At 32.9% G+C, this 15,153-nt stretch overlaps 1 long non-coding RNA gene across 2 annotated transcripts; it reads right to left on the reverse strand.

The window, feature by feature from the left end:
• Window positions 1–2,093: 2,093 nt before the first annotated feature.
• Window positions 2,094–5,112, reverse strand: LOC120068175 (uncharacterized). 2 transcript variants are annotated; one of them, XR_005479118.2, is made up of 5 exons: window positions 4,841–5,112; window positions 4,659–4,759; window positions 4,312–4,577; window positions 4,009–4,071; window positions 2,094–2,590 (listed from the first exon to the last, which is right to left on the reverse strand). It is a non-coding gene; the product is annotated as an uncharacterized LOC120068175 (long non-coding RNA). The 2 variants fall into 2 exon arrangements; XR_016524993.1 differs by lacking the exon at window positions 2,094–2,590 and adding an exon at window positions 3,245–3,748.
• Window positions 5,113–15,153: the final 10,041 nt, after the last annotated feature.

Genomic DNA, 15,153 nt, shown 5'->3' on the forward strand with positions numbered 1-15,153 from the left:
CCATCTCCAAAGGTTATATGCCCAGAACCACACATCTTTAGATTAGAGAAGAAGGATTTTTTATTTGTCATGAGCTTAGAGCACCAACTGTCAAAGTAGCAATCTTCTTTGGTTGAGGTGTGTAAAGAGGTAAAGGCCACATTGTAGGACATACTCTCCCGAGATTTATCTCCTTTGATACGACATTCAAGTCTTCTTGAAAAGGATCTTCTAATTTCATGACTTATAGTTCCTGATCTCGAGGAGGAATGTCTTAATGTTTTATACTCTTTTTTTTGCCAAAAAGGTAAAAATAGAACAAACGAATGTGACCAACCTTCCCATAGTAATGACACACTCATTTCTTCCTAAGCCTACTGATCTCATAGTAAGCCATGAGTATAGTGTCATTAGATTTCAGTTCAGACATGTGAGGATTTTGAACACAAAAACAATTTTAGAAGAGGACGTTGTTTTACAAACAAACTTCCCACGACTACTAAAACCAACCCCATTTCTATCAGCAGCTTGCTTCTTTAATGTGAGAATTTTGTTTAGATCATCTGTACCAAAATTTAACATGCGAACAGACTTAGACATTGAATCCAATTGTTTCTAAGATAATTTCAACTCCATCTTTAATTCAGATACAGTGCTCAAGAATCGATGATTATCTTCAATTAGCTTTTGAATACAACCGTTTGTTGTTATAATGCAAGTAAATCTTCTTCCCATCATTCATAAACTTCTTCAATGGTTAGATTTTTGAATTGAGGAACAGTTTGACTCAATCCACAACAAATTTCATTTACTTCTACTTTTTGACTACATACTACCATAGATTCATCAATAGTTGCACAACCAATCAAGGCACGAATTTCATCTTCTGACTCAATATTTGTGTCTGATTCATCAACTAAAAATGTTGTTGAGTGTCCTTTATTTTGTCTTCTCAAATAGTTTAGACATTCAGCTTAGAATTGTGGCCAAATCCTTCACATTTTCTACATTTGAAATTCCGATCCCTTCCATTTTGATTACTATTTCATCCCCGTTCACTATCTTTTTTACCACCAAAAGGTTTAGCATTCTTATGCATATTATGACTGATGTTACCACCATCGTCTCTGACATAGGGAGGGTTATACTATCCATGACGCTTGTTCAGATGCTTTAAAACTTTGCTCAATTGCTTTGTTAACAAGGAAAGTGTGTTAGCAAGATTCTCTTCATCATCTTTCCCTTTGTTTAGAGCCCGATCCTCAATCACAGAAGAGTGCAAGGCTAGCCTTTTACCTTTCTTGTCTATTCTTTCATCAAATGTCAACTCAACGGTATGCAAAGACCCAAATAGTTCATCTACTTTCATGGTCGCTATATCATTTGCTTCTTCAATGGCGGTCACTTTCATGTCAAATCATTTTTGTAGAGAACGAAGGATCTTTGGAACCAAATTTTATTTTGACATTTTCACACCAAGGGCAAAAGATTCGTTAACAATGTTCAAAATACGTACACTGAAGTCCGTTATTGTTCCATCCTTCATTTATTTTAGAGATTCAAACTTTGAAGTGAGAACCTGCAGCCGAGGCATTTTCACTTTAGATGTACCTTCATGAGCAATTTCCAAAATTTTCCAAGCTTCTTTGGCTGAAACGGACGTATTGATAAGATGAAAAATATTCTTCTCAACCTCAACCCCATTGAAAATCGCATTTAGTGCGCATTCCTAGGGAAGCCTCATCTTCTGCTTTTGTCCAGTCCTTCTCTGGTTTGTAAGAGACTTTGCTACCCTCATTAGTGACTTAAGGATGAGTCCATCCATTCAAAACAACTTTCTAGGTCTTACTGTCAATTGATTTTAGAAACGTGGTCATTCTGGCTTTCTAGTATGAGTAATTAATCTTGTAAAGCACTGAAAGTCTGGTAGTGGATCCACCTTTTTTATTGGTTCTATTGTAAACAAACAACGATAGTATAATAGTGGAACCCTCTCTGATACCAATTGAAAAAAGATGTACAAGAAGTCAAAATAAAAGGAGTATTGATGGACACAATGATGCTAACAATTTGACCAACACGAAGATAAGCAGAGAGAGAAATAACACACAATATGTTAACCCAGTTCGGTATAACTTTACCTACATCTGAGGGGCTCAGGATCCAATTGAAAAGAAGATAATAATATTCAAAAGGTTTACAAGGAATACCACTTATCTGATAAAACCACTATCATGTAATACAGTAAACCTTAGATAGGCATTTTGTGTAGACTCCCCTTAAACTTGATGTCACCTATCTCAAGATCTTCTCACAACTCAGGTTCTCCGCTTTTCACCTATCTCAAGTCAAAAGACACGTCCATAACGCTGCTTGTTCTGCTTCTCTCAAAATTTATCCCCGTTTTACGAAGTTGTGATGTCGATCGACAATCCAGTTTGTCCAGGGTGTACTAATTTGAGTCCTGCATTTTTTGTACTTGATCAAGATACAACAACGAAGCCCTGTGCATGTCCAATATGTGCAAGTAGTTTCCCATTTCCTTTTCCGACGCCAGGATGAACATTCATCGACAAATCAGCAATTTCATATCACTCCCATATTCATTCTTCTGTATGCATTATTAGCATTACCATTAATTACAGTCACCAAGAACCAAAACCCACAATTTTAATACAATATCATCATCATCTTTACCAACTACTTTGCTGCATTCTAGTGACTGCTTCTTCATCTCCATTATGCTTTATCTAAAATAGTAATGTTTTACCCAATTTTGCATTTTCATTTTGTAACCCCTCACCTCCACACACACACACACATATATATACATACATATATACTTTATATGCAAATCTTATTTTTACTCTTTTTTTTTTTTGAAAAAGATTCGAGGTGGCTCAGTAAGTGCACCAGACAATTCTAATTAAGTTGACATCCTCCTACCACCCTCGTAATATATACTAACTTCATTCATAAAAATGTAATAGATAAGTACAGAGGAAGCTATCCAAAAGAACAATATTAGAGATAGATGGGTTAGAGAAAAGCCACAAAGGGGAGGGAGAAGATTTACATAAAAGCACTCAAGTTATATCATGGAACTACTGTAGCCCAAGAAGAGCTTTGATCTATTACACCAGCTAACCCACTAAAGAGCATACATTCTCTCAATTAATTATTCATTTATATTTTTAAACATTGGGAGTTGTTGTATTAATTAATTAAATAATAAATTATTAATTTTGTTATCAGTACACACCACTACAATAAATTTTCCTTTCTATAACATTTTATGATAACGTTTCTAACATAATGCTATGAATGAAATCAAAAGAAAAGGCGGTAAAGGAAAAAAAAAATTGGCGCTCAATTTTTTTAGTAAAGATACCCACTTTTCTCCCTCTCTTTTCATTTTTCTTTTTCTTCTCTTTTCCAGCTTTCCCCCATCATTTTTCTTCTCTAATTTTTCTCTCCCCTCATTCCTCCTCGATTAAAAATCATTTGAATATCTTTGTACATCATTCCATAGCTCTTATACCCATAATCCTTAGTTGAGGTAGAACATTGCTCAATACACTCAACGTCAAAAACCTAGCTGAGATATATCTCTTGTGGTACATACAACTCAACAATCTCTCATATGTGCACGTACAATGTCCCCAAAGGGCTACTCACCCCAACACATGGCCCAAAGCCTATAGATGTGTTCTACAGTAGGTCCCAAAGACTTGGTCGGATACCTTCACCCTTTTGTTCTTCGATATCCCTATTTTTCATTTCAGTAATCCAAAGTATAAGGCTCAGATAGTTGAAACATATTTTTAAACATCAGTTCTATCATAACATAGCAATAGAATTTTCAACCTTTACACCAATCCATAATCATGTGGTTGCGAAAAGAAATATTGGATATATATGTAGAAAAATCAACTATCATGCAATATTAAAGCATGGCAAACCGTTTTAAAATAATCATAAAATAATCCAACTACAAATTGATAACTTTTGAAAATAAGTGTCACTCACAAATTATAGCTCGATCCTAGCTTGTCCTCTCAGGTCGATGCACCTCACCTATCTTCATTTGACCTGAGATTCATATACAAATTTAAGGTTATACTTTTTCATTTAAATTGTTCCAAACTCCAGAAACTAATCCCGAGACCTCAATTCATACTTTTCAAAGCTAGAATATCTTTCAAATATATTTATTTGATCTCTAAAACAAGTTATAGAAATCAAATTACTCAAATTGGACCCTAAATCATGCTTGAAAACACCTTAATTAACCTAGAATTACAAAGTCAGCTTGAAAGGCAACCATTTTACCCTTTAATGACAAGCAGTAGATGATGGTCAGATTTCATCTTCAACCTTCAGCCTCAATTTCGGCCCTGTTTTCCAGCAGCACTTTCAGACTTAAGTTCATCAATTTCTAACCAAATAACTTCAAATTTCTTGCATAAATCGTTTAATCAACATCTTAATTAGCTAAACTGAGAGTTTGAGGCTTCAAAAACTCGTGAATAACTCGGAATCAGTTCCAAAACTCCACTGCTCTGTTTTGACCGAATTTCCGAGTAGCTTCAATTTTCCTATGAATTCGTCAACGTCCAACCAAAATTAGCGAAAACATCCTTCATGAAAAATGTTGGAAAACATCTTAAATTACTAACCTAAAAATTTCAGCTTCTGATTCCTTTTCTATGGCCGGGAATTCTCAAAAAAAACGCAGCTTGCTCAGGTTTGCCCGAAAATCTGATCATCTTCTGTTTTTCTATCATTCCAGCCATTTCCAATCGGAATTATCTCAACTATCCTTCATACGAATTGTTAAGCAGTGTGTTGACGAGCTTACCTTAAAAGTTCAGATCCTAAATCGTTTTCTACAGCTCTAAATCTTTAAAAATACTGAAGCTTGCTCAATCTGTCAGAACAGCAGAATCACCTCAAATTTTTCGTTGTTTTCACCATCTTCTTCAACACCGAACGCTCCGATAACCCTCGAAATTCTTTTCCTCTGGTCCCTCTGCAACTTCATCAAAGAAAATTGAGGATTTGCTCGAGAGAGTTCCTTACACCGACTTAGCAAAACCACCCCTATTTTGAGACCCCTTTTAGCCGACCTTTACTTTTCTTTCTTTTATCTTATTTTTTATATATTTAAGAAATAAAAACTTAAAATTAATTATTTAATTGATTTTACTATTATTTTTATTATTTAATCTACTCAGAATCTTCAATCCCAAAATTTCATTTTTTTAAAAAAAAATTATTTAATCTACCAACTTAATCCCAACTTAATTATTCTTCAACTTATTTTACCTCAAACAATACCAATTATACCAACTATTTCATTTAGGACCATTCGAGATCTAGGGCTTACATGTTGATCTCCATAATTGTGGCTCTTGATTATGTACTCCACTTTGTCAAGGACTTTGTATCTTTAATTGCTCTTCTTCATCTTCGTCGTTTTCTTCTTATCTCGTTAACTTGACTTATTTCTTCTTTCGATCCTTCTTTGAAAGACTTATCATCTTTGAGTGCCTTTTCTAATTCAGGTGCCCACCATGATGATGCTTCATAAAATATCACATTCCTTGATGTATAGCATCGTCAACTGATAGGATTAATGCATCTCCACCCTTTTCTTTGGTTATTTTATCCAACAAAGATTTATCTGATTGCTTTCTTGTCAAAATTCTTTCTCAGATGATCTGGTACAAACATATAACACACACAACCAAAGACTTGAATGTATCCAACTGTTGACTTGATATTCAACAACCTTTCATAAAGGGACTTGAACCCAAGCCTTTGTTGGAGAAGTCTGATAACCACATGGGCTGTTGTTCTAATGCATTCAGCCCAAAATCTTCCTAGCACTTTATTAGCATGTAACTTGTTGCAACATACTTCTGCAAGCGGTCTCTTTTTCTTTATGCCACTCCATTTTATTGTGAAGTGTTTGGACACGTCAATTTATGATGTATCTTATACTTTTGCAAGTATTAAGAGAATTCATTAGACGTATATTCTCTCCTGTTATCTATACGTAGGCATTGAATTTTCTTTCCTAATTCACTTTCAACTTGTTCTTTGAATTCTTTAAACTTTATAATTGTTTCAAAATTTCTCTTTCATAAAGGAAATCCAAACATACATGGAGAAGTCATTAATAAAGGTCACCATGTAGCGTACACCGCTGGTTGAAGATTGCTTGATAGGACCAAATATGTAAGAACGTACCAACTCCAATGGTTGCTTTGCTCTGGATTTGGACTCCTTGAATGACAGTTGATGTGCTTTTCCATATTGATAACCAGCACGGACCATATTTTTTTTTTATATCAAGTTGAGGTAGCCCCTTAAGCATAGACTTGCTTATTATTGTCTTCAATTAGCTGTAGCTAACATAACCAAGTCTTGCATGCCACAAATTTGTTGTTTCGTTTTTTCATGTCTTATTCACGTAGGCACTATCCGCTGACATGACGTAGATGGAGTTCATTCTTCACCCTTCCATTAATGGCGTACCACTGACTTTGAGATTATGGTACACCTTGGCATCGTTAGGTCCAAACACGATGAAGTTGCCTGCTGATGTCAATTGAGATACTGACACCAAAATTTTCTTCATTTCATGCATATAAAATATGTTCTCCAGTTCCACTTGATTGGAATTGGAAAAAGGCATTATCATACTTTTCCCAATGTGGGCTATTGGCAACTTTGAGTTATTTGCAGTTACAACAACTAGGCTTCCTTTGTACTCATATGTGTTTTACAGCTTTTTCTTATCTCTTGTCATATGGTTAGAGCAACTTGAATTGAAAATCCAAGCATTTTCGTAATTTACCTCGTCTGCATGGAGAGCCAACACCTTGTTCTCCACCACATTGGATGTGGACTAGGGGTTGGGATTTGTTATTGCAAAGCATGCCTCTGCATCCCACTCTTCTTCATTAATACTCTTAGCCTGAACTGCGATTGCGTTACTTTTTGTTGCCTTTTTTTCGACGAAAATCTCTAGCATATGGCCTATCTTTCCACAGTTATAACATTCACCATTTTTCTATGCTTGTGATTTTGATTAGCTTTACTAGCTCCCCCTACTTGATAGTGTTTTGGAGTTTCTTCATCTCTTTTTTATCTTACTTTCTTTTGATATTTTGAATGACCTTTTCTTTGGTCACTAAAGAGTACTTCTTCCTTATTGCTTTTTAATGTGACATCTGACATTTGTTTAACCAATGCTTAGACTTACAAGCATATTTTTTAGGTCAATCAAAGGAGATTGGAATGCCCAACCTTATAGCAGCAATAAAACTTCTATATTCAGGTTAAAGATCATGAATAATAATTTTCCTCATTCTTGATTATGAAATAGTGGAAGTAGAATCTAATTAAGAGATTTTACAACATAGAGTTTTTACCTTGATGAAGTATTGGTTGATAGTCATCTTCCTTTGAGCAATTGATAGGAGCTCGTTTTCTAGAAATTACAATCCATTTTTTAGAAAAGTGAGGTGAATGTTTCCCATACTTTCTTAGATGTCTCCACTGTATTGATGTGCTCCAACATTTTTTCATCAATTGTAGTTTTAATTGCAAACATAGCTTTACCTGTCTTGATATTCCATTTCTTCAAAGCGGCAGCATCCTCGAGTGGATTGACTTCAGTGCCTCCCACAACATCCCACAAGTCTTGGCCTTAGAGATACAACTTCATGTATGTAGACCATGTTTTGTACTTCTAAGTGTTGAGCTTTTTAATTCCCTTCAACAATTTGAAGGTCTTCCATCATCTTGTAGCGATGAATGCACTCCACAAGTAGCTGTGTCTCACACAACAAGCTTCATAGTCCAGACTGTACTCAATCTTCAGTAGCTCCATGGCTCTGATACCACTTGTTGAAGAAATTGAGAGAAAAGGAAGAGAGACAATCTCTTTTGAAGAAATAAGCTTTTATTAAGAACTTACAAAGATGGACACTTTTGGATAGAATACTCTTTCACTCTCTTAAGACACAATAACTCACTTTTTACTCAAAGTTTCTCTCTAACTTTCTTTCTTTTATTTCGTCCTCTCTTTGCTTGTTTGGCTTACGAATGCAACTACATCTTCTATTTATGGGCATAAGATCCTTGGAGCCCAAGGAAAAAGATCTCTCTAAATTATTCTTGGATTCTTAATATCTAGATATTTCTTGGTTTATTCTAATCTGAAGGAATTCTAATTCCTTAAACCTAAGGCTGTTCTAGAATTTTTCTAGAATTTTTCCTTTGAGATATTTATTCATACTATAACATAGTTCTAGAAAAAATTCATTTATATATTTGTGCATATGGTAGATACTCCATGAACATTCTAGACTAGTTAGCATTGCTATACATTTTAATATGTATCAACTGATCTATAATATTAGACAAAGATAATGGTAGAATGTCAGCAGCCACACCGTTTATCAGGTTCCATAAGGAAGATGAAAAGCTGCAATTAATGAATAAAGGATCCATGGTCTCCAAGTTTCATTTGCACAATACACACCAATTTGGATTGAGATGTAACTTCTATTGTCTAGCTTGCCGTTTGTCCATTTTGTCGAGGCCACCGTGTATCAGGGTCCATATTAAGAATTTGCATTTTTTCGGCATGATATTCGACCATAGAGTACACACCTCCCGAATGGTTGAAGGATGATTCCTGATAAGGAGTTCTTTTAAGGATTTAACACTGAAGATACCATTAGAGGAAAGCTTCTAGGATTACTTCCCAATGGCATACCGAGATAAGTGATTGGTAAAGGAGTCGATGTACAACCCCACACAGATTCAACAAAGGATGCTTCAACATTGACCCCTGAGATGGTGGACTTCGAGAGATTAACTTTCAAACCAGATGCTTTCTCAAAAGTACTTGTAATAAATTTGAGATTCTTTAACTTGGAGATGTCCGCTCAAGAGAAAAGAAGAACATCATCAGCAAATAATAACTGTGTTATATGAAACTCTTCCTGATTAATACTGAGGTAGTTCATGGCAATGATGAATAGGAAGGGAGACGGAGGATCTCCTTGACGAATACCTCTTTTAGCTTCTATATAGCCTCTGGGTTTGCCATTAAGTAAAATAGAATAATTTACCAATGAGATATATGCATAAATCCAATTCAATGATTGTTAAATCCTTTGCATTTCATCATGGATAAGAGAAAAGACTAGTTTACCTTGTCAAAAGCTTTTTCAATGTCTAATTTGATAACGATTCATTTCTATTTACTGCATCTCAATACTCAATGATTTCATTTGCAACAAGAATAAGATCTATAATTTGTCTACCCTGGACAAAGGCAGATTGTTGACAAGCAATAAGCAAGCACTTTTGCCAAAATTTTATAAATGCTTGTAGTCAGACTAATAGGTCTATAGTCCTAGACTTTTTGGCAGTGAGTCTTCTTGGGAATCAATTGAATATAAGCGGCATTCACAGATTTGTTAACAATTTTGTTCAAGAAAAAGTCATGGAACACTTTCATAATATCGTCTTTGAAGATGTTCCATACTTTTTGAAGAATTTGATTGTGTAACCGTCTGGTCCAGGTGTTTTGTTGCATCCAAGAAGCTTTAAACTATTATACACTTCTGTTTCAGTGAATGGGAGAGTAAGGTTTCAGGCTTGTGCAAAATCAATGGGCCGCCAATCAAGATTATCCACCATCCAATCACATTCTGATGAGCCCCTATAAACATCAGTAAAGAAGTCAAGAAAAGCTTTTTCGATGTCTCCATCCGAGAAAAGACTGATCCCTGGAGTATTCTGGATGTCAGATATGTAGTTGAACCTCCGTCGAGCCATAGAAACCTTGTGAAAATAGGCAGAATTTTCATCTCCTTCGTGAAGTTATTTAAGTTTACAGAGCTGACTCCATTTCCTAGCTTCATTGAGATTCAGGTTGAGGAGGTCATTTTTGAGTACAAGGCGACGAGACAAATGAAGGTCAGTAATCTGATTTTGTTCCTCTTTAGCATCAATCTCAGCAATGGCCTTGGTTAATTCTTGTTCAATGTTTTTTTCTCTTTTTGTAAACATCACGGTTCTAGGCTTTAATATAATTAGAGAGTTTTTTTAGTCTCCTCATCAATGCAAACCCAGGATGGCCATTATGGAAAATACCACTCCAATTTGATTCAATGACCTGAAGAAAAAGTTTGTGCGCTTACCATCTGTTGTCAAATTTAAAGGGGCATGGGCCCCAACGAAGAGATTCTTATTCAAGTAATAAATGATAATGATCTGAGGTGTTTCTGTTGAGTTTCTGGGATTGATGCAAGTGAAACTTGGTTTCCCATGATCTGGAGTAAAGGAATTGATCAAGTTTCGACATGACAAGATTGCAACGGAGGTTAGACCAAGTGAAAATCCCACTTGAATAATGTATATTATTTGTCTCAAAGGTTTCATCTTCATCGTAGATATCTTATTTCCTCCGATGATTCTATGGGCATAGTGTCATGATTGTTTTCTTCATTTGAGATTATGGGTGAAGATTCTGGGTTGGAAGTTATTGCTCCAGCTTTTTGAGGTATGCCTCCCACTGCTCTACTATTGTTTCAACGTTGATTGAGGATTTGGTAATTTGAATTTCCCCTGTTTTGAAGGTACCGAATGCTCGGATGAACTCCCAAGCCCCAACAAAACTTAAAAATATCCAAACTATCCTTAAGCCATAAAAACATGTGGGCATTCTATTCAAAAAATAATAATAATAATAATATATGCATACTTGTGGATTGATGTTTGATAGTCCGATGGTGTACTAAGAATTTTAATATCCTTGTTGCCCGATGGCATGATGACCCACTTGAAATTAATTTTAATATGTTTGTTGAATGATGCTTGATAATATATCGATGTATTTGGAATTTTTATATGTTGATAGTTGATGTACTCATACCTAGAATACTAGCTAATTAGGTAATCTTAATGATATATTACCAATACACTAATAATATATTTGAAAACTTATTTTAATGAGTTGTTGATATACCAATGCGATGCTTGGAGAATCACGCCCGTAATGGCAAAACATAATATAAAAATTAAGATGACAATTCTTGTAGAAATGGCAAAATTAATAAACCCGACCGAATTGAAAAAATCAAAGGTCCAAAAGAACGTCCCACACAGTTAAAATGTGTGATTGTTACTAGCTATATTGCTAATACACTTGGAATGTTGATTGATGTTAGATTATATTGTTGATATACTCATGTTTTATTTAAGTATTAGCTCATTGATATCTAATATACTTGTGTCTTATATCTGATATATTACTGATATACTTGAAGTACCGTGCATATAAATTGTAACATGCGTGCTTTACTTCAAAATAAGTTATTGATTGTTGTCGAATATAATATATGTTGACACACTAATGTCTTACTTCAAATTTTACTGATTGGTGACTGATACACTCATGTCTTATATATGATATATACACTCATGTGTCTTACATTTGGTAAAATGTTGATACACTTGGAATATCATGCTTATAAAATGTAACACACAAGTTTTATTTTATATTAAGTTACTGATTTAATGTTGATTGTCGTTAGATATACTGCTTATACACTTGGAATGTCAAATAATGTTAGATATATTGTCGATACACTTATGTCTTACCTCAAGTATATATTGATTGATGTCTAATACACTCGTGCCTTATATTTGCTATACTGCAGATACAAAATGTCATGCTTATAAAATGAAACATTATAAGATGAAACACACATGCTTTATTTTAAAATAAGTTACTAATTGAATGTTGATTAATGTTAAATATAATTTTGATACACTTTAAATGTTGATTATTAGTAGATATACTAGGAATGTAACAAATTTAAAGTATATTAGTTAGAGGTGTTCAAATAATTCGACAACCCGAACAACTCGACTATCCAACCTAAAATGTAAGGGTTGGGTTGGGTTAGTTTTGTTCTTGGTTTGGGTTTGATTGAAATTTTCTATTATGGTTGTGGATTGGCTAAAAAAAAATTGGGTTAACCCCAACCCAACCCGAATTTTATATATATATATATATATATATACTCCTCTCTATTTAAAGTTTGATTACTTTGTATTCATTAATTTGTGAATTTAATATCTTTCTTTTAAAATTGTTATGAAATTTGTCTTTGTTTAAAGTTTACAATAAATATCACAAATATTTTGTATTAGTATTTTAATTTTATGAGATTTTTGTTATTAGTCATATGTTGTATATAAATTTACATATTTTTCATTAAAAATAAAAAATAAGTTATAACCTAACAATGCAATCCAACCCAATTTTAAGGGTTGAATTGGGTTTGAAACTTTATTTGGATCATTTTGGTTGTCAATCAAACCCACTCGAATTTTTTGGTTGGTCTAAAATATATCCTCAACTCAACCCAACCCAATCCATGTACACCCTTAGTTGAGCTTTTAAAGTATATCAACTAGAAAAATATAAAGTATACTAATGACATTCTTTAAAGTTGTTTGATATCTATTGATGTATTGTTGATATACTATTTATACACTTAAAAGTTGATGGATAGTGAAATATTTTTGTTACATTATAGATATTCTTAAAAAAGTTATTTGATGTCTATTATTGATATATTTTTGATAAACTTGAAAGTTGTTTGATATATAATGTATCATCTGATATACTACTAATGCACTTGGAATATTTTCCTTATAAAATGAAGCATGCATACTTAAATTCAAAATAAGTTATTGATTGAATGTTGACTGTTGTCAAATATATTGCTCATATATTTGGAATATTTATTGATGTTAGATATACCATTTATACACTCTATGTATTACTTCAAGTATATCTGATACACTCTTATCTTATACTTGATTTGTTGAATGAATTTTCATTAAATTATTTTTGAAATGTGAATTATTAATAAATATGAAATGAAAGAAATAAATAAGTAACAAATAGAGATACTTTCAATGATATGTTTTAATTGAATTATATTATTTGTAAGTAAATTCGACATGAAAAACTTGGTATATGAATGTATTAGATGATTGATATACTAAATATACAGTATATTATCAATTCTGGAAAATAGAATGGAATAAACACAAAAGAATAGAAACAAACGTATAAGAACGAATAACCACAACATATAACAAACCCAACCAACACAAAAAGAATAGAAACAAACTTATAAGAACGAATAACGACACAACATATAACAAAAAGATAGAAAAAGAGCAGATATTATCATTTACAAAGAACTAAAAAGATGAACAATCAAAGGCCAATAACCATAACGAGATAACCTAAAAACATTTTTTTTAAAAAAAAAAAAGTGCAGAAAAGTGTCACAATCAATGGAAGCAAAAAGATAGAAAAGCCATGAGAAGGTTGGGAGCATTCACAATCCATGGAAACTAAATTAGAAAAGCTAAATCAAGTATAAAGTTCTAAAACCTAGTTTAGTTACAAGCAAACTAAATTATCAATCCACGGAGAAAATGCAATAAACTTTTGTTTCAAAGAAAGAAAAGTGTCACAAGAATCACAGAGGGAGAGAATGTAAATTAAAATTGATGCAACAAAATCATGGAATGAAATTAAATTTGAACCACCAAACTTTAATACATCAAAGAGAAGATGAAATCGAAAAGATGAACATTCTAAATGCAATCAATCAATGAAGAAAGATCGTGTGAGGGGATGAAAGCGATGATACCTGCAATGGATCGATGGATGCTAGAGAACCGTATGAAGGGATGAAGAAATAGGGAAAAAAAGGGAATAATCTTCTAAAAGACCGACCCTCAAACTATCTCCATAATGATATGATATTGTCCACTTTGAACATAAATCCTCATAACTTTGTTTTTTTGTTTCAAACCAAAATGTCTCATACCAATGGAGATAGTCACCCTCACTTATATACCCATGACAACCCTCAAACTATCTTCACAATGATATGATATTGTCCACTTTGGACATAAACCCTCATGGTTTTGTTTTTGGTTTCACCTCAAAAGGTCTCATACCAATGGAAATAGTCACTCTCACTTATATACCCATGATCCTTCTCTTATCTAACCAATGTGAGACTTTGGTTGCATTCCTAACAAAAAAAAGTTGAAATTGATACAAGGCAATGTAATTTTATATATGAAAATTTTGCCATATTTGCAAAATCACAAATATAGGTGACACATATACAAAATATTATTTTAAAATTGTCATCCATGGCAAATTCTCTCTTTACTGTCATTATTTTAGTTACTTTTGAACATTATTATGTATATAATGTTTGTTCTATACTTGTTTATATCCAATTAAGTTATAAGAAATTTGCTAGTGTTATTCAATTTTTATATATTGTTTCTCCTATAATAATAATAACAATAATAATAATTTAGTTTTCGAATTTTAGTTTATATGTTGATTTAGTATACTTTTAGTTTGATAATAGAACTTAGTTTCCAACTTTAATCTTTGCATTTTGTGAAAAGTCTTATTAAGATTATATTTAATGATTTTCTTTTACTCGTACAAAACGACTTGATTAAGGACCAAATAAAGTCTACATAATAGACATCAACCCTTAATTTTAGTTTTAATGAATTTTTCCATAGTAAACTTAAATTGCCCTACAACATTTTAAAGTATATGAATTGAAATTATGTCATGTTTATCAAATTGCAATAAAAATTGTTATAATCATAAAGGAATTTCATTGATGGATCAATTGTAAGAAGCTTGGATCGTAAATATAATTAGATTGATTTTGATTATTCTTACTTAAAATTATGAGTTTTGTCACTTTTACTGTTACCGTTACTATTACCTTTACTTTGAGGGTCAATCGATAAAATTAATGGTAACGATAATAGTAAAAGTGTCAAAATTCATAATTTTTACTCTATAACGGTAACGAATGACGTAATTTTCAGACGTAATTAGATTGAGCACACTCTAGTCGTCAATCAATTTGCGTTTTTTATTATAGATTTAGAGGTAAGATACATGAAGCCCACTTTTCACATTACTATTGATTTATTACGTTTTCACAATATAAGAGTGAGTTTAGTCGGAGGACTAAATTGTTAACTTTTTCATGAATCAATCCTATTAAA

The sequence above is a fragment of the Benincasa hispida genome, chromosome 12, assembly GCF_027475165.1.
Source record: "Benincasa hispida cultivar pf3 chromosome 12, pf3_genome.v1.1, whole genome shotgun sequence".
NCBI classification, from domain to species: Eukaryota; Viridiplantae; Streptophyta; class Magnoliopsida; order Cucurbitales; family Cucurbitaceae; genus Benincasa; species Benincasa hispida.